The 26,229-nt window shown below is 38.0% G+C and overlaps 1 protein-coding gene and 1 pseudogene across 1 annotated transcript in view; both read left to right on the forward strand.

Annotated features, from left to right (window-relative positions):
- Nucleotides 1-26,229, forward strand: part of SNURF (SNRPN upstream open reading frame) — a 141,391-nt gene that overhangs the window by 9,629 nt on the left and 105,533 nt on the right. The gene's annotated exons all lie outside the window — the stretch shown is intronic.
- On the forward strand, nt 7,752-12,218 carry LOC105868779 (heterogeneous nuclear ribonucleoprotein A3 pseudogene; annotated as a pseudogene).

The raw sequence follows: 26,229 nt of genomic DNA on the forward strand, positions 1-26,229 counted from the left end.
GTATGTATATACCCTTCCCTTCCACCTCCCTCCCATCCTCCCAACATCCAATGAATGTCATTACTATATGTGCATTTAAGTGTTGATCAGTAAATACCAATTTGATGGTGAGTACATGTGATGCTTGTTTTTCCATTCTTATAAAATGAATTTCCTGTAGAGAATATATGGTAAGATCTTGGTTTTCTTTTATTTAATCTAACAATCTGTGTCTTTTAATTGGTATATTTGGACTGTAACAGAGGAAATGGCCTGAAAAAAACAGCAAAAAAAAAAAATTCTGTCTTTTCTTTTCCTTTTATTTTATCATATTATGGGGGTACAAATATTGTTAGGGTTACATATTTTGCCCGTGCCATTCCTCCCCCGTACCCCACCTTGCCTTTTAAAAATATCCTCCACCTTTTTTGAGAACTAAAAATCTGCATCACTGCCTCAGGCCACTGTTTGGGAGGGGCAACAGAATGTCCTTTATTCTTGGTGCTACAGGATATGCCTAGAGTGGAACTCTCCAGGCAAAGGTCTGGGCAGATGTCAAGAGATTGTATTCCCCAGAGATGAGACAAATCAGAATCATCAAATGTAGTTGAACACAGCAACTACCTGAATTTTAGTGACCTCCCTTTAAATGCTCTATAATTCTACTTATGGATGAGAATTTTAGATTTTGAGACAGAAGTCTAGAATTATCCCCCTTTGCTGGCAAAATGTTAAATAATAAACTTCTCTTTCCTGTCCCTCAAATGACTTCTTCTCATTCTTCTGATGCAGCCTCAAGGACAAATGCTGAGCTTTCCATGACAGGACTATTGATATTCAAAATGATTATTGATATCATTCGATTGATAGCTACCATACTTGTTACTGTTTTCCATTTGTTGCCCTTGTTCTTTGTTCCTGCTTTTGTCTTCCATTCATTTTCTTCCTTTTTTTTGGTTATAATGAAAAATTTTATATGATTCTATTTTGTCTTCTTTCTTAGCATAACAGTTCTATTCTTTTTTTTTTACTTTTTATAGGTTACAGTATGGAAGAAAAACTTATTTTTTATTTTCTTAGTTAATCTAACAGATCACAATTTCTTGAAAACAAAAATAGCAACTATTGGCCGGGCGCTGTGGCTCACGCCTGTAATCCTAGCTCTTGGGAGGCCGAGGCGGGCGGATTGCTCAAAGGTCAGGAGTTCAAAACCAGCCTGAGCAAGAGCGAGACCCCGTCTCTACTATAAATAGAAAGAAATTAATTGGCCAACTGATATATATATAAAAAAATTAGCCGGGCATGGTGGCACATACCTGTAGTCCCAGCTACGTGGGAGGCTGAGGCAGGAGGATTGCTTGAGCCCAGGAGTTTGAGGTTGCTGTGAGCTAGGCTGACGCCACGGCACTCACTCTAGCCTGGATAACAAAGCGAGACTCTGTCTCAAAAAAAAAAAAAAAAATAGCAACTATTTATTTGATAATCTGCTCTTGTTTATATATTTTATGAGTGGTTTCTATGTGTGTATATATATGTGTGTGTGTGCTTGGATTGTCATATGTAAGTAAATTAATGATAGCAATAATACAAGTGGCTGCAGTTAAAGTGAGTATTGTTTTCTTATTGTGAACAGATATAGTGTTATTTGAAAGGAGACTTAGATCATTTTTAAATTATATTGTAGATTCCAAGTTCTCATTCCCATACTGGCTATAGACCAGAGGTTCCATTCATTTCTCTCTCCTATAAGCTTCTCCCACATGGCAGAATGCTTCATCAAAGCCATCAAGAGAGAGAGACATTGAGGCTGAAATCTCAACATTCTAATCATGACATTGTCTTTCCAGTGACCAGCTCCATCCAGAAGCTATCAGTCCATATTAACATACAAAGAGATAACATTTTGGAAAGTCCAAGATTTTAGGAGTTATATGTCCAGGAAATGAGAAGTAGACTAAATATATATTTCATAATATCAAATGTGCCCAATGCTAGTATCCACAATTTCTTCAAGGAGTCATAGTTTCTGTTATTGGCATATAAAATTAGAAATGAAGATCTGGGCACCAGGTGTACTCATTACTACTAGGTTATCTGTTTCTTTGAGGCCTTGTCAACTGTCACAGCAAAGAAATGAATATGTGTATACTAACACATACATAAATATTTCCTCATATGTTCATATTAATGTGTAACTTGATAAACTTAAACATGAATTTCTACTAATGTCTCCAGAACCACCAAAGTCTAATCCAGTACCACATAAGTCAATCCACTCATTCCCATACTTATACATAACTTCCCACTCTAACAGTGAGAAAATTATCTCATAGGAGCATGAACCCTAGTATATATATAAAAAAAGTGAGAAATTGGCCTCATTTAATTTATGATTGAGTTCTAAAATACATTTACAGTAGCTTTAGAATTTTTAATCCATACCCAGAAGAGAAATAACTTTACTAACTAAAGTACCAGCTAGCTGGATACAGTGTCTCACACCTGTAATACCAGCAACTCAAGAGGCTGAGGTGGGAGAATCTGTGAGCCCAGGAATCCAAGAGCAGCCTGAGCAACATAGCCAGACTCCTTCTTAAAACAACAACAACAAAAAAAACCCAATTAGCCAGGTATGGTGGTGTGTGCCTTTAGTCCCAGCTACTCGGGAGGATCTCCAGAGCCCAGGAGTTCCAGGCTGCAGTGAACTGTGATTGTGCCACTACTCTCCAGCCTGGATAACAGAGCAAAACCCCATTTCCAAAAAATGAAAGAAAAAAAAAAATTAAATGAAGCACAGTGCTCATGGACAACTCCTTTGGTCTTCACATTTGGAATCTCTACTTTTTTCCCCAAGTTACTTAGGTCAGTTCCTCTTTCCCCTACTCCCTTCAATGAGGTTACTTTGTACATTGCTATACATTTATATTATTTTGTCTGTGTTCCTCCATGGGATTACCCAATCTATAAATAATGTTTTTAATTTCTACACATTAGGTACTCTCTTTGAGTAATAAAGTCCTTTAGAGTTTCGAAAACAATATGATGTAGCCACGATTACAGTATCATACAGAATACTTTCATTGCTCTAAAGAAACTCCATATACTTCACCTATTCAACTGTCCTCCTTCACAAGTCCCTAGTAACCCTTGAATTTATTACTTTCTTTATTGTTCTAGCCTTTCCAGAGTGTTATACAAATGGAACTACTCACTCTAATCTTTTCAAGCTCACTTCCTTCACTTTAAAATATGCCTTTAATTTTATGTATTGTCTCAAAGTGGCTTAAATTTGCATTTACTTAAGAATGAATGGTGTTGCTCACCTTTGCAAATGTTTATTGGGCCTGCATATAAATTATTTGGAGAAATACATATTTACACAATTTATTTATTTATTTATTTATTTTTTTTTTTTTTTTGAGACAGAGTCTCGCTTTGTTGTCCAGGCTAGAGTGAGTGCCGTGGCGTCAGCCTAGCTCACAGCAACCTCAAACTCCTGGGCTTGAGTGATCCTTCTGCCTCAGCCTCCCGAGTAGCTGGGACTACAGGCATGCGCCACCATGCCCGGCTAATTTTTTATATATATATCAGTTGGCCAATTAATTTCTTTCTATTTATAGTAGAGACGGGGTCTCGCTCTTGCTCAGGCTGGTTTTGAACTCCTGACCTTGAGCAATCCGCCCGCCTCGGCCTCCCAAGAGCTAGGATTACAGGCGTGAGCCACAGCGCCCGGCCACACAATTTATTTTTAATTAAGATATCTGTCCTTTTTTTGTTTTGAACTATAAAATATTTTATAAATTCTAAATGATAGGTTCTTATCACTTATATAACTTTCCAACATTTTCTCCCTTTTTTAGGAATTCTTTTTAACTTTTTGAGAGTATATCTTGAATTACAAAGTTTTTTAGTTCTAATGGTAATTAATTAATTTATTTTTTGTCACTTTTTTATTTGGTATTTTGTTTTAGAAACCATATTTAGCCTCAGGACATTAATTTTCTGTTCTTTTCTACAGGTTTTAAAGTTTTAGCTTTTAAAATTAGGTCTTTGATCCATTTTGAGAAACTATGATTATGGTATGAAGGAAGAGTCCAACTTGCATGTGGATATTCACTTGTCCCTCCAACATCTTTTGGAAAAAAATTTCCTAAGTGAATTGCCATGGCAACCTCAAAAAATAAGTTGACCATAAATGCAAGGGTTAATTTTTGGACACTCATTTTCACTCCCTTGATCTCTATGGCTATCCTTATACCAGTACCACAATGTCTTAATTACTATCACTTCATACTAAGTTCTAAACTACAGTAATCCAACTTGGTTCTTTTTTTTCAAGTTTCTTTTGGCTCTTATGCATCTCATAGTTTTCCATATAAATTTTAGAACAAGCATGCCAATTACTGCATTAAAAAAGACAGAGTAACAGAGATTCCCATACTACAACCATAGCACTCTACTGGGCAGCACCAGATTCTTTTTTCTTTCCAAGAACAGTGACTATAAGACCTACAAAGCCATGGGATTACAGAGTGCACTACAATGGACATTCACAAAGTCAAGGCTCTTGCTTTTATTGTCTGTAAAAACGGGGTACACTCTCCACACCACATTCATAGTTTCAGTGAGAAAACCAGCTCCTGGAATCTAAGGACTTGGAATGAGAGCTATAGCTAAACTGGAAAATATATCTCACTTCTGAGAACAGAATAACAGATACTTAATTTAAGAAACATTCTCACCCCTCCAAGATCACAATTCATTTCATGAGACAAAACAGACTCACTGCACTTCCTCATAACAGCAAAGGAAAAAATAGGACACAATGCCAGGCCATGCATGAGTAAGCCACATGTAGCTCCGGAGTAGGAGTGACTCTTGTTAAAGTGGCAAATGAAAGTCAATGAGCCTTGGTGCCCAGGGTTAAGAGTAAAGGGAATATTACTACAATATGTACACTTAAGTGTTGATTAGTTAATATCAATATAGTGGTGCTTGTTTTTACATTCTTGTGAGACTTCTCTTAGTAGAATGGGTTTCAGTTCTATCCAAGGCAATACAATAGGTGCTAGATCACCATTTTTTTTTTTTTTGGTTGAGTAGAACTCCATGGTATACATATATGACATTTTATTAATACACTCATGTATTGATGGTCACTTGGGTTGTTTCCACATTTCTACAGTTGTGAATTATGCTACTATAAACATTCTAGTGCAGATGTCTTTTTTACAGAATGTATTTTCTATTGGGTAGATACCAAGTATGGGATTGCTGGATCAAATGGTAATTCTACTTTTAGCTCTTTGAGGTATTGCCATATACTTTCCAAAGTGTACTAGCTTGCAGTCCCACCAGCAGTGTTTGACTGTTCCTATCTCTCCACATCCATGCCAACATTTGTTGTTTTGGGACTTTTTAAAAAAATCTATTCTCACTGGAATTAAGTGATATCTCATTGTGGTTTTGATTTGCATTTCCCTAATTAGAGATTTTGAGCATTTTTTCATATGTTAATTGGCCATTAGTCTGTCTTCTGTCTTTTGCCTACTTTGTAATGGGGTTGTTTGATTTTTTTCTTGCTGATTTTCCTGAGTTTTATTTAGATTCTAGTTAGCAGCCCTTTATCAGATGGGTAGCATGTAAATATTTTCCTCCCATTTTGTAGGTTGTCTGTTTGCTTTTCTGATATTTTCCTTGGTTGTGCAGAAGCTTTTTAATTTGATCAGGTCCCATTTATTTTTGTTGTTGCTGTGATCGCCTTTTGGGTCTTCTTCATACATTCTTTCCCTAGGTCAATGTCTGTAAGACTTTTTCCAACATTTCCTTCTAGTATTCTTACAGTTTCATGCCTTAGGTTTAAGTCTTTTGTCCACCGTGAATTGATTTTTGTGAAAGGTGAGAGGTGCAGATCCTGTTTCAGTCTTCTACATGTAGCTATCCAATTTTCCCAGCACCATTTATTGAATAAGGATTCTTTTCCCCGGTGTATGTTTTTGTCTGCTCTGTTGAAGATTAGATGGCTATGTGATAATGGTCTTATATCTGGATTCTCAGTTCTGTTCCATTGGTCTATGTCTCTGTTCTTGTGCCAGTCCCAGGCTGTTTTAATTACTATAGCCTTGTAGTACAGCTAGAAGTCTGGTAAATTGATGCCTTCCAATTTGTTCTTTTTGCTTAAGATTGCTTTTGCTATATGGGGTCTTCTTATTTTCTTATTTTTTAATGAGTGTTCACTAAAATTATTTTCAGTGAAATAAAAAATGTCACTAAGCAAATATGTATACATGTGCTAGAGACAGCAGATATTTTGTAACACTGGCTTATATCAATAGAATTGTAACCTTTCATGTAATTTATTTTATCATCTAGCATAATATTTTTAAAAAGATTGTTCATGTTGTGACTTTTTCCAGTTATCATGTTGATTGATTTAATAATTTACTTACCTTCCTATCATTTAGTGGATCCATTTATGAATATTGTTTAAACGTGAACTTTTGACATTTCTCTGCTATAATTTATATGTGAATAGTTAGCTGAGTGTTCTTGCTAGTGAAGATGGGACTCCTCAATTTAGGTTGAACAGAGATTTCCTCAACTGAAACTGCCAAGGAACACAAAAGCAAGTCAAAGGTAGAAATAGTTCAAACTAAGATTTATTTGGGGCCTGCAGTACGGAGGGCCCTAATGCCACATGATTGTGTTGAGAGAACCACATTACTTTGTGAATTATGCATTCCCACAGGGTGAGTCTCTTGAGATTCAATAGCCTCTATCTACCATGTAAGTAATGATATCTTTAATCTAGTGGTCTATGAAATTATGCTGGTGGGTAGGTATTTGTTCAAAATTTAGGAGAAGATTCATAATATACGTTAAAGATTTATGAGATGTTAGCAACAGATACACCAAGAGCATTAACACATTATGGATACTTTTACTCTGTATTAATAGATGAGTGTTTGGTAAGATTATAGTCAGGGGTCTGAGCATCAGTACTATATATAGAGGATTTCAAGGCCAGATCTTGGTCAAAAATATACTTGTTATCTTCACTCTAGTATTGTATAAAAGTCTAACACCATTAATTTTAATTTCAATGCATATAAATAGCCCCCTTATACTTCATGGTAGCTACATAGAGTATAGCATTTATATAGTGAAGGTCAAAGGTAAGATGATTCCCCAAATTAAAGAAAAATAGAAAATTTCTGGGGGAAAATGTAGGAGATATGTCTCACTTGTTTTTCTTTCTTTTGATGATAATTTTCTTATGCTATTTTACCTAGAAGCTCTACATTATTTCATAATAAAGTAAGTTTATCTATCACATGTAACAAGAAATCATAGGAAATGTAAGGCAGCATGTATGCAGCATGGCTCAACCTACTTATACACACCACTTCCTTCATCAAATGGTTTGCCCTTGGGATTGTTGCAGATGGCTTTGTCATGTAAAGGCCTCTGTCTTTTTGTGGTCAGAAGTATGATGGAAAGGTTGAAGGCCACATTTATTAAAATATCATCTCCTTGAGTCCTTGTCATTTTTCTCCTGCACTGCACCTGAAGTTCTGGGATACATGTTTTAGTGGTATAATTTTGGCATATAGCAATATCGTATGCATGGTAGCTGGCATGATTTCTCACTCACATTCTTGCCCCTGGACATGGAGAATGTCTTTGATGAAGTATATATATATATATATATATATATATATATATATATATATATTGAGCAAACCAATGTGCAATGGCTATCAAACTCTCCTCTACTCCATCTGGGGAGCATTCTGGGCTACCACAGCCATAAGGCAATGTCACATTCCAAATAATTTTCAACTTTCATACAAGTGTGAAATGTAGCCAGTGTTAAGAATCTTGTAACAGAATCCTGCAGAGTTATTTGTGAGGTTTTCCTGGTTCTATTAATATCATTTGTTAATGATCTTATTAGTGATCTTAGAATGCCTGCCAGTAATTAAACAGCTTATTTTATTAAATGTCACATGGCAATAACAACAACAACTACCTCATAGAGGCTTGCTGAACTTAAATATGTTAATAATGATACCTTGAATGTATTTGTGCTCAGTAAATACTTGGCGTTCTTATGTTCTAAGGGAAGATTTTTTCCTAGGTAAATGAGCAGCAGTGCAGTGAAAAAAGAGGCACACAGAACAAATGATGTGCCTCTTTTATCCATCTTTAATTTATCTAGCCATTACTTCTTGATTCTGAATGGTAGAGGGGAAGGCAATTTGAATAGTCACATGGACAGATGGACATTGGGAATTTGATTTGTGACTGCCCATGTAGAGAAGCCACTGTCAAGAAGCCATGGTTCAAGGTGTTCCTTCCAGGAGACAATCCCAAAGCTGATCCCCAACTCTTGGGCTGGATGGCCCTACAGTGAGGGCATTCAGGGAGAGTTTCTACATCCATGCTAGATAATACAGATACTGGTAAAGCCATGCATTGCTTAACAACCTTTTGGTCAATATACGACAGTGGTCCCTCAAGATACTAATACTGCATTTTTACTTTTCTATGTTTACATATGTTTAGGTACATATATATTTATCATTGTGTTACAATTGCTTACTGTATTCACCATAGTAACATGCTGTGCAGGTTTGTAGGCTAGGAGCAATAGGATATACAATATAGCTTAGGTGTGTAATAGGCTATACAATATAGGTTTGTGTAAGTGCACTCAATGATGCTTGCACAACACAATGAAATCACCTAATAACACATTTCTCAGAACATAGCTCTATGTTATTAAGTGATACATAACTGTATATATTAACTGTAGTTTTAATATGTACATAGATTATCATCTATAAACATCAAAATATCATATTATTCTCATTATTATCTCATTACTATCTTACAGATTAGAAATCTGAAAGAGAAAGTTTAAGAAACTTTCCCAAAGCCATATAGAAAATGGCAGAACTGGGAAATCAGCCCAGACAGCCAGACTCCACCAGTCTTATTTCTTAATGTGAAAATACACTGTCAACAGCATGTTCTTGGCAAGGAATCTGATATTTATTTAGGTCCAGGGGTCTCACCATGTTACCCAGTCTGGTCTTAAACTCCTGGCATGAAGGGATCCTCCCACCTTGGCCTCCCAAGTAGCTGGGATTATAGGTGCACACCACTACAACCTGCTTTGAATCTGACAGTTTAAATGTTTAGTCCCTTACTATTACTCTCCCTTACTCTTAACCTTCTAGTTTCATTCCTCTGTCCTTATAGCAGTACATTCTTTGAACACCACCCTTAAAGCTACCTTGACATCTCACTCTTGTCCTGGCCATAGGTGATGATACAACTCTAAGATTTACTTGTATATGGGGATGGCCTCAAGCTTTGGCCCATAGCTTGTGGAGGCCTCCAAAATCAAAGAATCAATTATATGATTATTACTGAAATTCCAAAATGTTAAAAGTAAAATACAAGATCCATGTGGTACCCCCCCAAATAAACACACACACACACAAGACAGTGGTGTGGCAAAGATGAACAAAGCCAGACTCTACTTAGAGTGGTAAAGACAGATTTAATTCTTCTTAGGGTTGTGGCCTTGAGCTATCAAAAACTGAGTTACTGTTTGATTAAATCTTTAAATGTAGAAAGAGGAGCAATAGATGAAATATTGTGGTGTGAGTCTAGTTTTGACAGGCTAAGTTTAAAGCCTAGTCCAGAAGAGGCTCAGAGGAGCCTAGCTAGAGTTTCATCAAGGGGAATATCTTTGACGATATCAAAAATAAATGACATCAGATTTGGCAACAGTTTCTTGGATAAATCCCCCAAAACACAGGCAACTAAAATAAAAATACATAAATTGGAGTACGTTGGCCAGGTGTGATGGATCACGCCTATAATTCTAGCACTCTGGTAGACCGAGGCAGGAGGATCGCTTGAGCCCAGGAGTCTGAGGTTGCTGTTTCACCTAGTTTCAGCTAGGCTGATGCCACGGCACTCTAGCCCAGGCAACAGAGTGAGACCCTGTCTCAAAAAAAAAAAAAAAAAAAAATCAGAGTACATTAAAATTAAAACCTTCTGTGCATCAAAGGATGTAATCAATAGACTGAAAAGGCAAATACAAAAAGAAAGAAAATATTTGCAAATCATACATCTGATAATAATTTAATATCAATAATATATGAAGAACTCCTACAACTCAACAACAAAAATACAACCTGATTAAAAAACGGGCAAATGGCTTGAATAGAAATTTCTCCAAAGAAGATAAACAAATGGCCAAAAAGCACATGGAAAGATGTTCCACACCATGAATCATTAAGGAAATGCAGATAAAACCCATAATTACATACCACTGACAGAGCAAGAACTCCTCTTAGAGGCCTACCAGGCCACCCAAACATGAAAATAAAGGAAAATCTTGAGTTCCTCACAGGAAGTTCTGGGCACCTTGCTACCTTCAAAAAACGAATGGGCAACTTAATGAGCAGGAAGATGGTAGTAACAATGGCTCTGCCGGTAAGCCAGAGTCACAAGTTGTTTTGGTTCCCTATAGAAGCTAAAAGATGTCCTCTTATGTTCTTAAGTTATTTTTCAGAAACCCCCACTGGACAGAAAGTGCAGATAAGAGGGAATTAAGGAATTGAACTCTGACTGCTATCCTTTGTTCTAAATTTCTCCCTTAGTGACCTAGTCACAGCCATCTTAACATTCCTTCCCCTAATCCAAGAATCTGTAAATCCACCTCTGACCTGTAAACACCTTCTTTAGGATACCCTACCTTTTGGGGCTGGGCTAATGTATATCCTCCATGTACTGTTTTACAAGTTTGCCTGTAACTTCACCTTCTCTGAAATATATGCCTACCTTTATAAATCCTTGTTTGTAAGCCATTGAAGAGTTTGGGTCTTAAGCTTTAGCTTCCCATTCTTATTGTATAGTGCCATGCAATAAAAATGACTTTTACTCCCACTGCAGCTCTCAGCTTCAGTGTCTGGTTTTGCTGCACCAGGTGAGTAGACCCCAGCTTGGTTTGGTAATATAATTTCACAACCATTAGGGTAACTATTATAAAAAAAAAAAAAGAATATATATTGAACTTGAGTGGAAGAGGTGAGTCCTCAAAATAGAGGGCCATGATCCAAAGGAACCAGAGCAGTTGAGAAAACTGTATTGGTGCTCTGAGCTTTGAAACTATAAGAGAACGTTTTGAGAAATGGGGCACACTCACAGATTGTGTGGTAATGAGACACCCCCAAACAAAATGTTCTAGGGGCTTTGGTCTTGTGACTTACTCTTGTGTTGAGGAAGAGTGGATGCAGCAATGTGTGCTCAACCACACAAGGTTGATGGGCGTGTTGTGGAACCAAAGAGAGCTGTTTCTAGAGAGGATTCTGTAAAGCCTGGTGCCCATCTAACTGTGAAGAAAATTTTTGTTGGTGGTATTAAAGAAGATACATAAGAATATAATTTGAGAGACTACTTTGAAAAGTATGGCAAGATTGAAACCATAGAAGAAATTATGGAAGACAGGCAGAGTGGAAAAAAGAGAGGATTTGCTTTTGTAACTTTTGATGATCATGACACAGTTTATACAATTGTTGTTCAGAAATACCATACTAATAATGGGCATAATTATGAAGTGGAAAAGGCCCTTTCTAAACAAGAGATGCACTCTGCTGGATCGCAAAGAAGTTGGGGAGGTGGATCTGGCAATTTTATGGGTCGTGGAGGAAACTTTAGAGGTAATTTTGGCCATGGTGGAAACTTTGGTGGAAGAGAAGGCTATGGAGGTGGAGGTGGTGGCAGCAGAGATAGTTATGGAGAAGGTATTGGTGGATACAGTGAATTTGGAGGTGATGGTGGCAACTATGGTGGTGGTCCTGGTTATAGTAGTAGAGGAGGCTATGGTGGTGGACCAGAATATGGAAACTAAGGTGGTGGATATGGCAGTGGTGGAGGAGGATATGATGGTTATAATGAAGGAGGAAATTTGAGGTAACTATGATGGTGGTGGGAACTATAATGATTTGGTAAATTATAGTGGACAACAGCAATCAAATTATGGACCCATGAAAGGGGACAGTTTTTATGGAAGAAGCTCGGGCAGTCCATATGGTGGTGGTTATGGATCTGGTGGTTGAAGTGGTAGATATGGTAGCAGAAAAGTCTAAAAACAGCAGAAAATGTCTACAATTCTTAGCAAAAGAGAGAGCGAGGAGTTGTCAGGAAAGCTGCAGGTTACTTTGAGACAATCATTCCAAATGCATTAGAGGAACTGTAAAAATCTTCCACAGAAGGAATGATGATCCATAGTCAGGAAAGTTACTGCAGCTTAAACAGGAAACCCTTCTTGTTCAGGACTGTCATATCCACAGTTTGCAAAAAAGTGCAGCTATTGATTAATGCAACATAGTGTCAATAAGATGTACATTCCTGAGGTCTTTTATCTGTTGTAGCTTTTTCTTTTTCTTTTTGTTACATCATGTATATTGCCCAGTAAATTGTGGTAGTGGTACCAGAAACAAAAAATTTAGGAATTTTTAGCTTTAAAAAAATACAACAAATGTTGGGGGATTGGTGAAATTGAAATCCTTGGGCACTGGTCATAAGAATGCAAAATGGTGCAGCCTCTAGGGAAGATAGATTTGTGGTTCCTCAAAAAATTAAAAGTAGAATTCCCATAAGATCCAGCAATTCTATTTCTGGATATATACTGAAAAGAATTGAAAGCAGAGTCCTGAAGATATATTTGTACACTAACAGTCATATCAGTATTATTCACAATAGCCAAAAAGTAGGAACAACCCAAGTGTTCATCAATAGATAAACAGAAGAACAAAATGTGGTATTGCACACAATGAAATATTAATCAGCCTTGAAAGAAAGGAAATTCTGACACATGATACAACATGGACAAACTGTGAGGGCATTATGCTAAGTGAAATAAACCAAAAAAATAATAAGTGATTTGTACAGCTGGAATCCAGCAATTCCAGGTAATAGCAGATGCCTGATTTGGAAGTGATTTCCATATTTACTAGTTTTGTATGTATAGCACCTGGAAAACTAGAACTATTATAGAATGTAAGCTGTTTGGAGACAGATAATTTTATTTGGCCTTTCAATTCTATATTCCTAGAGCCTAGGATATATCCTCTTTACTGGTGAAAATACAAAGATGCTGAATTAATATATGGATGAATCTGTAGGGGTGAAGAGAAAACTTCCCTTTTGTCTTCTAAAAGTATGCTGAAAAATCAACTGACAAAAGGCAAATTAATAGGATAAAAAGCATATGAAACTTTATTTAAACATGCATAGCATAGGGGAATAGCAGGAGAATTATTAACCAGTAACCCAGTGAGATACAAAAGCTCAAATACCCTTTTTCATAGAGGGGAAAATGGGGACTATATACCATTCTTTTGAGGAGCAGTGAATCATTAAGGAGAATGAATGGATCTAGGAGACAGGAGGCAGACATTAGGGGAAGGGGAGAGGTATAGCTGAACAGGAACAAAGGATGTCTTATTATGCAGATAAAGCATCCCAGGTAATCTCTTAGAGGTACCCTTGGAAGAATACATGAACAGTCCGTCTGGCTTGGTTAGGACTCCCAGCCTCTTCCTTTTTGGGTGAACTTTCCTGGTTATTTGTGAGATCCCAAGGGAGAGCATTTAAGACAATTGCATTTTGGAAAGAAACTTTATTGGTAACATATGGAAATTCCAGACAGAATTCTCCCTCCACTTTCCAGGTAGGGCAGGACAAGACAGGATTATAGAAACCTTGATCTGAGGCAGTTTCTAAGGCCTCTCAGCATGTCAAAGTGCCAGTGTTTTGGGTATTTCTAATCCACAACAAAATATACTGATTTGTATATGAAAAATGGAACATATAGCTGGGGCAAAAAAAATCCATTCATATTAACTCAATTTTCACCTTTATCTGGTTTACCACATGAACAGTATAAAAATAGATCATTTGTATTCAAGGCATCAAACAAAATTTATTTCAGTTTTTCTTTAAAATTATAAGATACATAAATATACTATTTTTAGTTCACATATAACTAGTTTGTTATATGTGAACCTATTTACTTAGGCTATCCAAAATAGCATTACTAGCTCTAATAATATACATTGTCATGTTTTGCCCAAACTTTTAATGGAATGGATAAGAATCTGAATTTATCTAATATTTATATCGAACCAAGATGGAACTTACCATTTTAGATGTTTTACTTACTTATCAGTTCACTTACTCATTCTTTTACTGTTGGTTTTGTCCTTCCTGTGGCAGTGTGGCCCTCCACTGGACCCTTTCTCCATAGGAGAAATATTCTGATGTGTTTAGGAATTCTAAAAATTTAAGTCATTCCCCATCAGAGTTGTCTCTTTTTTCTGTTATTCCTATAATGAATGCTTAATCCTTCCTCTTTATTCTCTAATCATTGGCTCTTTCATAGTGAAAGCTATTAAATGGGAACAGAGTCAATAAAAATGATTTACAGTTTAAAAATTATATTATAACTGGGAAGAGAAAAGCAGAACCTAAGCTCAGTGCAAAGGAATAGTATATACAGACAGCCTGAATGGTCAGGGGTCTTTTACAAAGTGAAATAATTACTGAGTTACTTCTTAGAGTATTATGTGAGTGTATCAGGGCTATAAGAACAAAGTACCACAGACGGAGCTACTTAAAAGTTTATTTTCTCACAGTTCTGGTGGCTGAAAGTTCAAGATTAAAGTGTTGGCAGATTTGAATTATTCTGAGGTCTTTCTCCTTGGCTTCCAGATGGCCACCTAATAACTGTGTCCTCACATGGCCTTTCCTCTGTGCTTGCACATCCCTAGTTATCTTTCTGTATGTCTAAACATTCTGTTCTTCTAGGGACACCAGTCTGATTAGATTAGACCAACTGTAATTTAATTACCTAATATACAGCCACATTCTGAGACACTGGGGGTGAACGTATTATAAAACAGAAGAAAAAAAATATTTTCCTCCCCTGCTATAAGGTTTGTTGCTGAGTGCCCCATAAACAAGCAAACAAACAAAAAGCCAAAACAAACAAACAAAAAACAGATTGGCCAGGTGCAGTGGCTCATGCCTATAATCTCAGCATTTTTGGAGGCCAAAGCAAGAGGATCATTTACGGCCAGGGATTCAATACCAGCCTGGGCAACATAGTGAGACCCTGTCTCTACCAAAAATTTAAAAATTAGCCAGGCATGGTGGCATATGCCTATAGTACTACCTACTCCAGAGGTTGAGTCAGTAAGGATTGCTTGAGCCCAGGAATTTTAGACTCCAATGAACTGTGACCACACCACTGCAATCCAGCCTGGGCAACAGAGCAAGACTCTGTCTCAAATAAATAAATACACATTTGTTTAATATAAGTTTTATGTCACACAGAAGACTTCAGATATTCAGACACAACAATCCAAGGAAAACTGTATTTTGATCAACAGTCTTGCAGAAGTATGATTGGGGAACAAAAGGGTGTGATTTAATAGTAATAAGCTGGGAGTAATTTAGCAAGGCCTATTTGTTCAAATTATTCTTGGCATCTCTAATTCCCTTCAGGTGTAGGACAAAACACCTGTCACATGAGGCCCTTCAGGAAAGAGTGAGTGAGAGAAGGTAAGAGAGACCTTCCTCCCTCTGCTGTTGCCTTAATTCCCTTAAGCTTATAATACTTAATGTGCCAACGTACCATATTTTGGGGTAGAATTTGCACACACTTTCAGCTTCAACATATGAATATAACCCATAACAAGTATGAATACAGATTTCAAGGCTACAGATGGAAGAGAAGGACTATCAAGATATAAATATGTCCCAAGGTAAAGAGGCAAAATGAATGAGCTCTACATAAGGCTCTGAGTGGGAGTTGGAGCAAGAGAGAAGTCTGAACTTGTAGTTAGGACTTTTAACAATTTTATCTTTATACAGGAGGAGTAAATTGAAAATGTCTATAGAAAGGGGTTAATCATATTTTGACATGTGAGAGACTGTAATTTAAAGAAGAAAGGACTCAAAAGGAGATTGGTGCAATAACTCTTTAATTTTTAAGTTGGTCTTATTAAGGTGAAACTCATTCTTTTTCAGGAAAGAGTTTATGAGTTTCTACAAATAGAAGCTCTCAAGCAATCACCCCTACAATCAAAGTTTCCCATAGTGGTCACATCTTGGGAAAGCCTAATGAAGACATTATGCTTCCAGACCTCTGCTCCCAAGCCCATGTAGAAAGAAGATATTGACATGTTAGTGTCCAATGCCCCTCCCAGGGTATCACATGTTCGCTATCTGTTGCATAGGGTTTGGGCAGAATTGGTGTAGCCTGGTCTGTCTGTCCCTGTCCTGAGGTTACTTCTGCTGGAACTCATAGCCCTGTTACTTGACCTAGACATGTTGGCCTCATTCATCCAGTCCTGGAAGGAAGTTCATGTCATATGCAAACTTGATGTCTGATAATGTTACCCACCCAACTGGAAGGATCAGTTGTCCATCCCTAGTATCAATACAGAGGCCCCTGCACCCTCACTCTACTTGGTTCTGTCTCCCTACACTGTGAGACACCACAGAAGGGGGCTATTTTGATGAATCACTGCCACCAGATTAAAGGTAGGGGGCCCTGCCTGGGGTCCTATTGTCGCCTGAACCACAAACCATCCCTAGGATATACACACTGAAGGGGAAAAAGAATGGTTGAGAACACTGAGTTTGAGTTTTCACAGGCACAGCCTAATTAGGCAGCCCTCTGGTCCACTTCCACCCCTGTCAAGCTCAGTGTTTCCCATCATCTGCTGCAGTGCTATGTTTGTCTTTCATTGGTGTACAGTGTTTAGTTTTCATACTTCCAGATAGGGGTACCACCCAACTAGCTGGCCATCTTGGTGACTTGTGTTCATGTGAATCAGCTATTCCATTGCTCAATAGCTCCATTGGCCTGAAGATCACAGGGTACATGGAAAGTCCATAATATTCCATGAGAGTGTACCCATTGTCATGTTGCTCAGAATGAACTCCCATGGGATATTCAACATCATGATATAAGTTTATCTCAAAGACAGCTATGATAGCCTCAGCATCCGCATGGGTGACATATTATTTGTCCCCTCCAGGTAGCAAGTTGTTGCCATAGTCCTTTTCCCCATGAAGATAATCTTGTAATAGCATAAACACTTAGTTGCCATTCTAACCAGGTAGGTAGGCTGTTAGCAAAGACCCATGTGTTGATGAACATGTAGTAAGATACAGTGGTAGAATGGAACTACATTGCCATCATCAGTGCATGTACTTTGGCCCACTAGGCAGAACATCCATATTTAATAAATATCAGCCAAAATATGGCCAGCCAGTGGCCAGATGGCAGCCACAGCCAACAAACCCCATCTGCTCTGTTGTTTCAAAGAGCATCAGTAAACCATGCCATACCATTAGTAGGCACATTTGAGTCCTAAACTCCAGGTAGCCACAGAGGGAGCCAAAGCATCCCATGAGCCCTCGGTCTCTTCTAGTAAACTAGCCATTTATTCATGGATTCTATGTTCCCATGGAGTCCTGGCTGGGCCCAATCTTCAATGTACCATTTCTTCTTAATAGTTAAGCTCTGCTGAGCCTATCCAATTTATTTTTTGTGAGTGTATGAGCACCCAAGTGAGAATGGGCAGTTCAGGTTGCAGAATCACATGTGGTAATCTGGCCATAAAATGCCCAATCCCATCTGTCCCAACAGCAAGCAAGAATTGCCATTTTAATTTTTTTGTTTGTTTGGTTTTTTTTTACAGAGTCTCACTCTGTTGCCTAGGCTAGAGTGCCATGAATCAACCTAGCTTACAGCAACCTCAAACTCCTAGGCTCAAGTGATCGTCTTGCCTCAGCCTCCCAAGTAGCTGGGACTATAGGCACGTGCCACCATGCCCAGCTAATTTTTTTTTTTTATTTTTAGTTGTCCGGCTAATTTCTTTCTATTTTTAGTAGAGACGGGGTCTTGCTCTTGCTCAGGCTGGTCTCAAACTCCTGAGCTCAAGCAATCCTCCAGCCTCGGCCTGCCAGAGTGCTAGGATTACAGGCGTGAGCCACCATGCCCGACCAGATTGCCATTTTAGAAAGGCATGTTTGGTGGCTGCCTCAGAAAATTTGTATTCCCAATATCTGAAAGATTGATGCACTTCAGTGGCAGTTTTCTGTTGCCACAGACACCAGTCAATATGTGTGGAGATTACACACAACTGTAATTTGATTGGGCTAGAAAGCTCCAAAAGTCTAAAAGGCAGTACCTGAACCTAAACTTGTTAGACAGCTTCCAAGGCCTGCTGCTGCAAAGGGCTCCATTCAAAGTTACAGGCTTTGTTGTTCACCTTGACTATGGGAGCACAGAGAACACCCAGGTAGAGTACATGCTGTCTCCAGTACACAAAGAGGCCTATCAGCTGTCTGATATAGATGCCTCCTTTTTACCAGTGAGTTCTACCAGGGGCTTTACGGTAGCTGGGATGCATTTTTAGCTTCCTGACCAAGCATCTTTGGCATTCATGGTCTCCATGCCCAGAGGCCTTTTTGACCAGTTGAACTGGGATATTACATTGTGACATGGTGGACTGTCACATTTTTATTTGTAGCAAATTAAGTCCAGAATTAACAAAGTAATGTCTCTTTTTCCATTTCCAGAAGGCAGTACTTCTTTTGTTGAGTAACTCATTCATGCTTGGGTAGCTTAGATGTCAGGGATAAGTGGAAATGCCCCACTGCTTTGGCTCAGTTCTGAGCTGTGAGCGAGTATACCCCTTACACGGTGGTGAATTTCTGTGCCACAAACAGCCAAAATGTCAATGCCTATCATAGACTTAGCAGTGGGAACTACAGACATCTGAAATAGCCCAAAGGGCACCACCTACAAGCACATAAGCACTGTATGCAGATAAGCATCATGGAGCACCAGTCTATCCCATAACCTCCCAATGCCATTAATTATTTCCCTAAGGGAACCCAGAAACATTGTCATGTGGGCTCCAGTATACAAGAACCCAAGAAAAGACTGAAGTTCCCTCTTTTCCCCTCTTATCTTGACAAGGTATAGGGTCATTGGCTTTCATCAGGAACCCAGAGATGTTGGTCCCATTCCTGTGACATTTAGTTCACAATGTACCTTTATCAAACAAACATACCAGCCAGACTGCATAAGACTTCCCTGACCTTCCTTAATATCCATCCTTCAGATAATGTGCCTCCCTATTTGTGAAAGCTGACATTGCATGTGTTGGTTCTTTCTCATGCCACAAGGACCATCTAAGGACCTCTGTCTGGTTCCCCCTCAGCTGCTTCACGGTCCATCAGAGTGACCACATTTCAAGCTCTCAGGCCCTGACAATGAGTGATCACATAAGTGCCCAAGAACTAGGGGATCTAGTTCCCCTAGTTCCACTGTTCCCACATTCATTTCTCTCTGCCTCAGTCCATGCAGCCAGCTTATTTACACTTGCATGAACAGGACATGTGTCCAACTTATCACTCACATCCTTCCCCATAATTCATCCAGCTGTATGTCCAGTTCCTGTGCCCCCAAGCTGATGTCTCCACCCTGGACTTGGTACTGGGTGAAATTGTCCCTCCCACTTTGGCAGAAAGCCAAGGTTCTCACAGACTCAACCTTGATCAATGGATCAATTTTGTGAAGCATTTTCACTAATAACCAATCCCAAGAGAGGACTCCCACAGCATGGAGGAGAGAAAAGATCATCACTATAGCAACTACAAGGAATAGGATTCCAAACACTTTCATCCACTCCATCCTGGGATTCAGTGTTCCCAATTGCCTGAGTCCAGTGATGCAAAACAAACTCATAAGCAACAACTTATATGAAGCAGATTTATTACTTACAGATAGGAAGCAAGGGACAAAAGAAGCCTAGAATTCATTGTGTGCCAGTCCTCTGAGGCTCAAGAAGCCTTCCTGGTGCGGATAGAGTATTGACTGCACACTCCCCATTCACACCACAGCTGAGGTACCCTAAAAGGCAGTCCACCTGGGTCACTTAACTCAGGGGATACATGAATCATGAGGCAAAGCTTTTAAGGACATGCTGCTTCCAGAGGAGAATGGAATAATCCCCAAGCTGTCCTGAGCAGTTCTTCTCAACTCCAGATGTTACACTCCCTAGGAAGGGCAGGAACAAGGCCCAGGCTATTATTCCTAAGAGCCCCTTCCTATCTTAGGATGTTATAGTCCAGGCTCATTCTACACTTGTTCTTGAAAATTAAAAGTGAGAAAGGAGGAAAAACTGAATCCATCCAAGTCTACCTGGAGGACTGGCTTGAATCTTCACCTTAAAACTTCAATTGTGTTTCGAAAACCCATTTCGATAAAAAATAAAAAAAAATAAAAAAAAAAAAATTTCGAAAACCCATTTCGATAAAAAATAAAAAAAAATAAAAAAAAAAAAACTTCAATTGTGTTCCCTTGTAGTAATCTCTCTATGCTCAGTCTTGGTAATTATTGATCATATATCTATCTTGACAGCTTTGCCTTTTACAGAATGTTTTATAAATGAAATCATTTTGTATGCAAACTGTTATGTATGCTTTTGCTCACTCAGAAGCATGCTTTTGAGATTTATGTTGTTTTATGTCTCAATAGTCTGTTACTTTTTGCTGCTGATTTGTACTCTATTGAATCAATATCCCACAACTTGCTCATCATTTTTATTGATTTAAAATGCTATCAATATGGATATATTTTTTTATTAGAACATGATTTTTATTTCATCATATTATGGATAATTTGATGGATATTTGGATTGTTTTCAGATATGTGCTACAATATGGTTACTACAAGCATATAGTTTCATTTCTCTTGAGATAATCTTAGAGCTGAGTTTCTCGATTGTGAAATACATGATTCACTTTACAAGAAAATGCCAAAATCCTTTCCAAAGTGGCTATGCCATTTTGCATTTCCAAAGGAAAATATGAGAATTCTAATTGCTCCACATCCTTCCCAGTATTGTTATTGATTATATATATATACATATATATAATAATTTTAATTATTCTAGTAGATGTATAGTGGCAGGTAGCATCTCATTGTAGTTTCAATTCATCTCTTTCTGTTTTTCCTTTTTCTTTCTTTATTTTTTTTTGTTTTTTTTAGATTGGGTCTTACTCTGTCACCCAGGCCAGAGTGTACTGGTATGATCATAGCTCAGTGCAACCTCAAACAAACTCCTGGACTCAGGCAATCTCAGCCTCCACAGATAAAAATATTAAAAAAAGGGATAAATTTCTCCTTTGGGACATCAGCCAAACAGAGATTTAAACAAGTAGTCAATACTAATCAGATTAAAGATGCTTTAGTAAGGAATGTGAATTATTCTGTGGAAATCCATAAGATGCATGGACATACAATCCAGATTTAAATGGTCATTGTAGGTTTCCTGGAGGAAGTAACTTATAATTGAATATATGAAGAATAAGTAGCTAATTACCATGCAAATTAGAGATAGGAAAGACAAAAGGAGAATTAGCATTCAGGTAGAGACCAGGGCATGTATAGAAGTAAAAAAAAATTTTTTGAGATATCACAAGGAGGGTAGCAATTTCAGTACACTTGAAGGAAGCTATTTATCTGGGATTTTTAAAAAATATTTTTATATGTAATATGTAGCAATGTATGTGCCACATGGTTGCCACTCAATTTTCTTAGTTTGAAATAATGAATAGGTCAAAATCGGTATCTGGGGGTTAGATTTTTAAGGAATTTTATTCCATGTCCATATGTTAGAGTTTTATAGTTTTCTGTGGTTGTAGTCATCAGCTACTATGTCATCTACTTAGTTAAGAACACAGCTGTTGTAATTATAAAATGAGAATTTGGGAGTCTTGTAGATGTGAAGGAAAAAAAATATATCTATGGGGTTTAGATGTACAGGCAAAGAAAAAGTATGGGTGGGGAAATGAGAGATAACTTAAGGTCCAAGAAAAATAGCCACCAAAAAATTTAGTATTTTCAGTATAGAACCTTCTCTTAATGGAGTTACACCACCCTGAGAAAGATGCTGAGTCAGACAATGAATTCTCCACCTGGAAAAAGACAATTCAGCTCCAAGCACAGGTTGCTTTCAACCCTTAAACTCCTTACTCTTAACTTCAGCAGTACCTGCTACATCATGCCTTGGAGAATGAGGGACCCCTGTGCTCATAGCGCCATCTAGCAGCAACAAAAACGGGGATACCAATGATAACCTTAAAAATAAGTTCAGAGAAAAAAGGTGGGGGGGGGGGCGTCTGTGAACCAGAAAGTACAGTGTTCACTTGAGCAGCATTTTTTTTTTTTTTGAGACATGCCTACAGTGCAATGGCTGATCATAGCTCACAGCAGCCTTGAACTCTTTTGCTCAAGCGATTCTTCTGCCTCATCCTCCCAAATAGCTGGAACTACAAGCGTGTACCACCAGCTTGGCTATTTTTTTCTATTTTTAGTGGCGACAAGGTCTCTTTATGTTGTCCAGGCTGGTGTTTAACTCTTAGCCTCAAGGTATCATCCCACCTTGGCCTGCCAAAGAGCTAAGATTATAGACCTGAGCCACGAGCCCGGTAGGACTTTGTTGTTGTTGTTAATATTTGTTTAAAAACAGAAACACACTGCACAATTGCTCCGGGGAAAAAACAAACAAACAAACAAAAAACAAGCTATAATCATTCCCAGTAATGATACAGGGAAGCTTGGCCCCTGTCTACTTTTTCTGTCAGTTCCTACACATAATGCAGGGGTTAAAGATCACTGGGAGTACTATTAGGCTGACGATTTCATTGACAAACATGGATGTACAGCGGTGAGTTGCCATGGGCACACAAATAGTTCAGATTTGACTGCAAAACTACTTCAGTAGACTTTGTATTATGTCACATTAAATCCTTCGGTAACTGTGTGTGCGCGTGTGTTCTCATACACATTTTCCTCTTACTAGCACGACAGTTCAAGAAATTAATCGAATCTCTTCGGTTAAAGCCTTGATATGTTACTCTTTAAAACGTTTTCCAGTACAATAGAGTTGTTGGGCGTATTTGCTCAAGTTTCCGCGGAGGGATCTGGGGCTCCAGATACCCCGGGAATCCCACTTGCGCTGCGCAGCAATCAGCGCGTCCAGCGAGACACCACAGCTCCCAGGAAATGCGCCATTGTCCCGCGCGGCCGACCGGTCTGCTTTGCACTGTGGGACGGTCACATGACTGCGCGGGAGGACGGTGGCCCGCAGGGACCGATCTTGTGCGCCTGAGAGCGTAGCAGTCGGAGCGAGCAGGAAGTGGTGCCCCGCCCGCACCCGATTTCCGTTTCCTCTCTCTTTGCTGGTCTTTTCCGTTTAGGGCGCCCGCTGGAGTCTCCTATGGTTTGGTTGCATCGTAAAGGCTTTATCGTGTAACTTATCGGTAAAAAAAAAAAAAAAAAAAAAAATCTTTGTAGGGTCCATATCATTGTTTTGGTTCTTGCCCTTAACTTTGTATTAAGCACGTATTTATTTGTTTTTCCCAAGTAAATACCGTCGTGTTTCTACAACACTCTTTTTTTGTTGTTATGGAAACATTTCCTGACCAAAATTTTATGCCCGCACTTCTCAATGTTAATAATTTTCATTTCCATGTATTTGCATTCATTTGAAAAATTGTAATGTGTTTCAATAATACTGAGCTTAATGTCATATTTTAATGGAATTCTATTTTAATCATTTCTGTATAGTACATAAGATTCTCTATTGATTCTCCTGTGTTTTCCTTACTTTTGCAACAAAATAACTTTAATATGAGGGGACTTTTAGAAGCCTCAGGGTCAAAATTCCTGTTTCAATATCCCATCATAAAATGCTATTTTTTAATTTAAGAAAAATTGAAACATTGTGAAAAGTTTCTCAATTGTGTTTTAAAACAGCTGGGAAACTGTTTTGCTGTTTACTCTAATTTCCCTTACTCCATCTTCTTGTCTCTCACCATAGAACTGATCAATCAGTCTTAAAATGTTTTCTGTAATGGGTTTATTAACTTATGTCTTCCATTTGAAGAATGAGGGAGGGGCTGTCTCAGCTTAGGTTTTCTGCAGGACACAGGGAGAGCATGAAGCCAGTCTCCCAGTGCCTGAGTGATATTCCTGCAGTAGTAAACAAGTTGCAGATAAGACAAGAGCCACAAGAGCATCTGCCAGTATAAACAAATTTTCTGTGTGACAGACATATGGATACTGGTTGGACACTTAGGCATTGATGTGTCTGGCAGGTGAAAGAAATATCCCATGAAAGGCATATTTTAAACACCCAAGTCCAAATAACCTTTATCTCTTGTTATAACAGGGTTGTGAGCCACTCTGGTACTAAACCTAAATTTAGTTTTGAGCTCTCAAACAGAAGGTCAAATGGGTCCATGTACAACATCTGAAGACTCTTGTGAAGGTCATTCACTGGAAGTCAATAAATCAAAGATTTAAGATGGATCTGAAAGAAAATATGGTATCTCTGTCAATTAAACTATAATACACATAATAGCCTTATTTTATACTTATTGAAAAAGCCCTTTTGTAATTAGAAAGGCATAAGTTTTATTCATATAGAAATGAAAGCAATAATAAAATTAATTCATAAATGAATTCACAAATATTTTGAAATTCTGATTCTGATCCTTCTGAATTAGATTTTTATCCAGAATCATGAATGTCTTCACATCACCCTCTGTGTCATGAAATCTAACAGCAATGAAATATTTCTTAATAAAAGAGGTCTCACCATTGTTAGTGTGATTTTCACATTGACATCATTCTCCATGTTTCGGTGCAACTATTCTTACAAGAAGGTGACAGCTCAAAATTTCAGAACTAGTTCATCCATGTGCAGACAATTAAAACCATGTCATAGCTGCCAACAAGTTAACAGTGATTGTAATAAAACTTGAAAAAAAATAAAAGCATGCAAAAATTGGTGAAATATAGTACCTAATAAAGATATGGATTTAATTATCAAGAGTGCCATATTAATTGAGCTGAATCTTAGAGAACATGATTTTTATTGATCAATGGAACAACACTGTCCAGAAGGACAGAAGAGGTGTAGATGAGGCAGGGGAATATCAGAAACTATTGGAAAAAATAGTTTTCACGTGGTTATCTTCCTATGTACATGCATTATCTGGGTTTAAAAACCTTCTATTAATACCTTCTTTTAACATTAACATCAAAACTTGCAATGGAGCTGTCAGTAGTTGGAAAGGTAATCTCACAGAGAGAAGCATAGGAATCTCACAAGAATGCAACATCACTAAACCTTCTGGTTAAAACAAGTGATGATAATGAGGGGAAATCATGGACAAGATCAGTTGGAAACTGATTCAGAAGAGTTTAACTTGAATGAGAAAAATTTAGCAATTCCTTTGAGAATGTATATTGCTTATAGTTTTACTTCATTAACATGAGGAGTGATATAAGACAAGTGTCCTCGTTTATATAAGTTTAACTTATTGTCAATAATTATGAGGTAGAATTCTAAATCATACGAAGTATTTGTGTCATAGTTTAACAATGTTTTTTTTTCTTTCATTGTGACAAAAAATAATGATGCATTTTACAAATAACACAAATGATAACATCTTTTAATTACTTGGAAAAATTGTCTGTACTAGCAAATACTGACTTTTTGGTTAGTATGGAACCCTTTTAGGCTACAGGCATTATGTATCATTAGTGCATTCAATCCTCGTGGCAAGAGGTAGGTACTGTTAGCACTCTTATGTGCCAGTTCTGAATCTGAGCTAAAGCCCTACAAGAAAGGAATAGAAGTCTGGGTGTGGTGGTTCACACCTGTAATCCTAGCACTCTGGGATATGGAGATGGGAGGATTGCTTGAGGAGTTTCAGACCAGCCTGAGAAAGACTGACACCCATCTCTACTAAAAATAGAAAAATTAGCCAGGCACAGTGGCACTCACCAATAGTCCCAGCAACTAGGGAGGCTGAGGCAGGAGGATGGCTTGAACCCAGCTCACAAGCAGCTGAGCAGTGGCTATTTATAGGCAAGGTCATTGCCTCCTACTGCCTTGAACTCATGGGTTTAAGCAATACTCCTGCCTCAGTTTCCCCGGTAGGTGGGAATACAGGCACAAACCACAACACCCGGTACTCCTTTATTAATTCCACTGGTTCCTTTATCTTTGTGCAAATATCACATTGTCTAATAACTAAGAGACTTCACTTAACACAAAAATTGTA

Source organism: Microcebus murinus, chromosome 7 (assembly GCF_040939455.1).
Source record: "Microcebus murinus isolate Inina chromosome 7, M.murinus_Inina_mat1.0, whole genome shotgun sequence".
In the NCBI taxonomy this organism is placed as follows: domain Eukaryota; kingdom Metazoa; phylum Chordata; class Mammalia; order Primates; family Cheirogaleidae; genus Microcebus; species Microcebus murinus.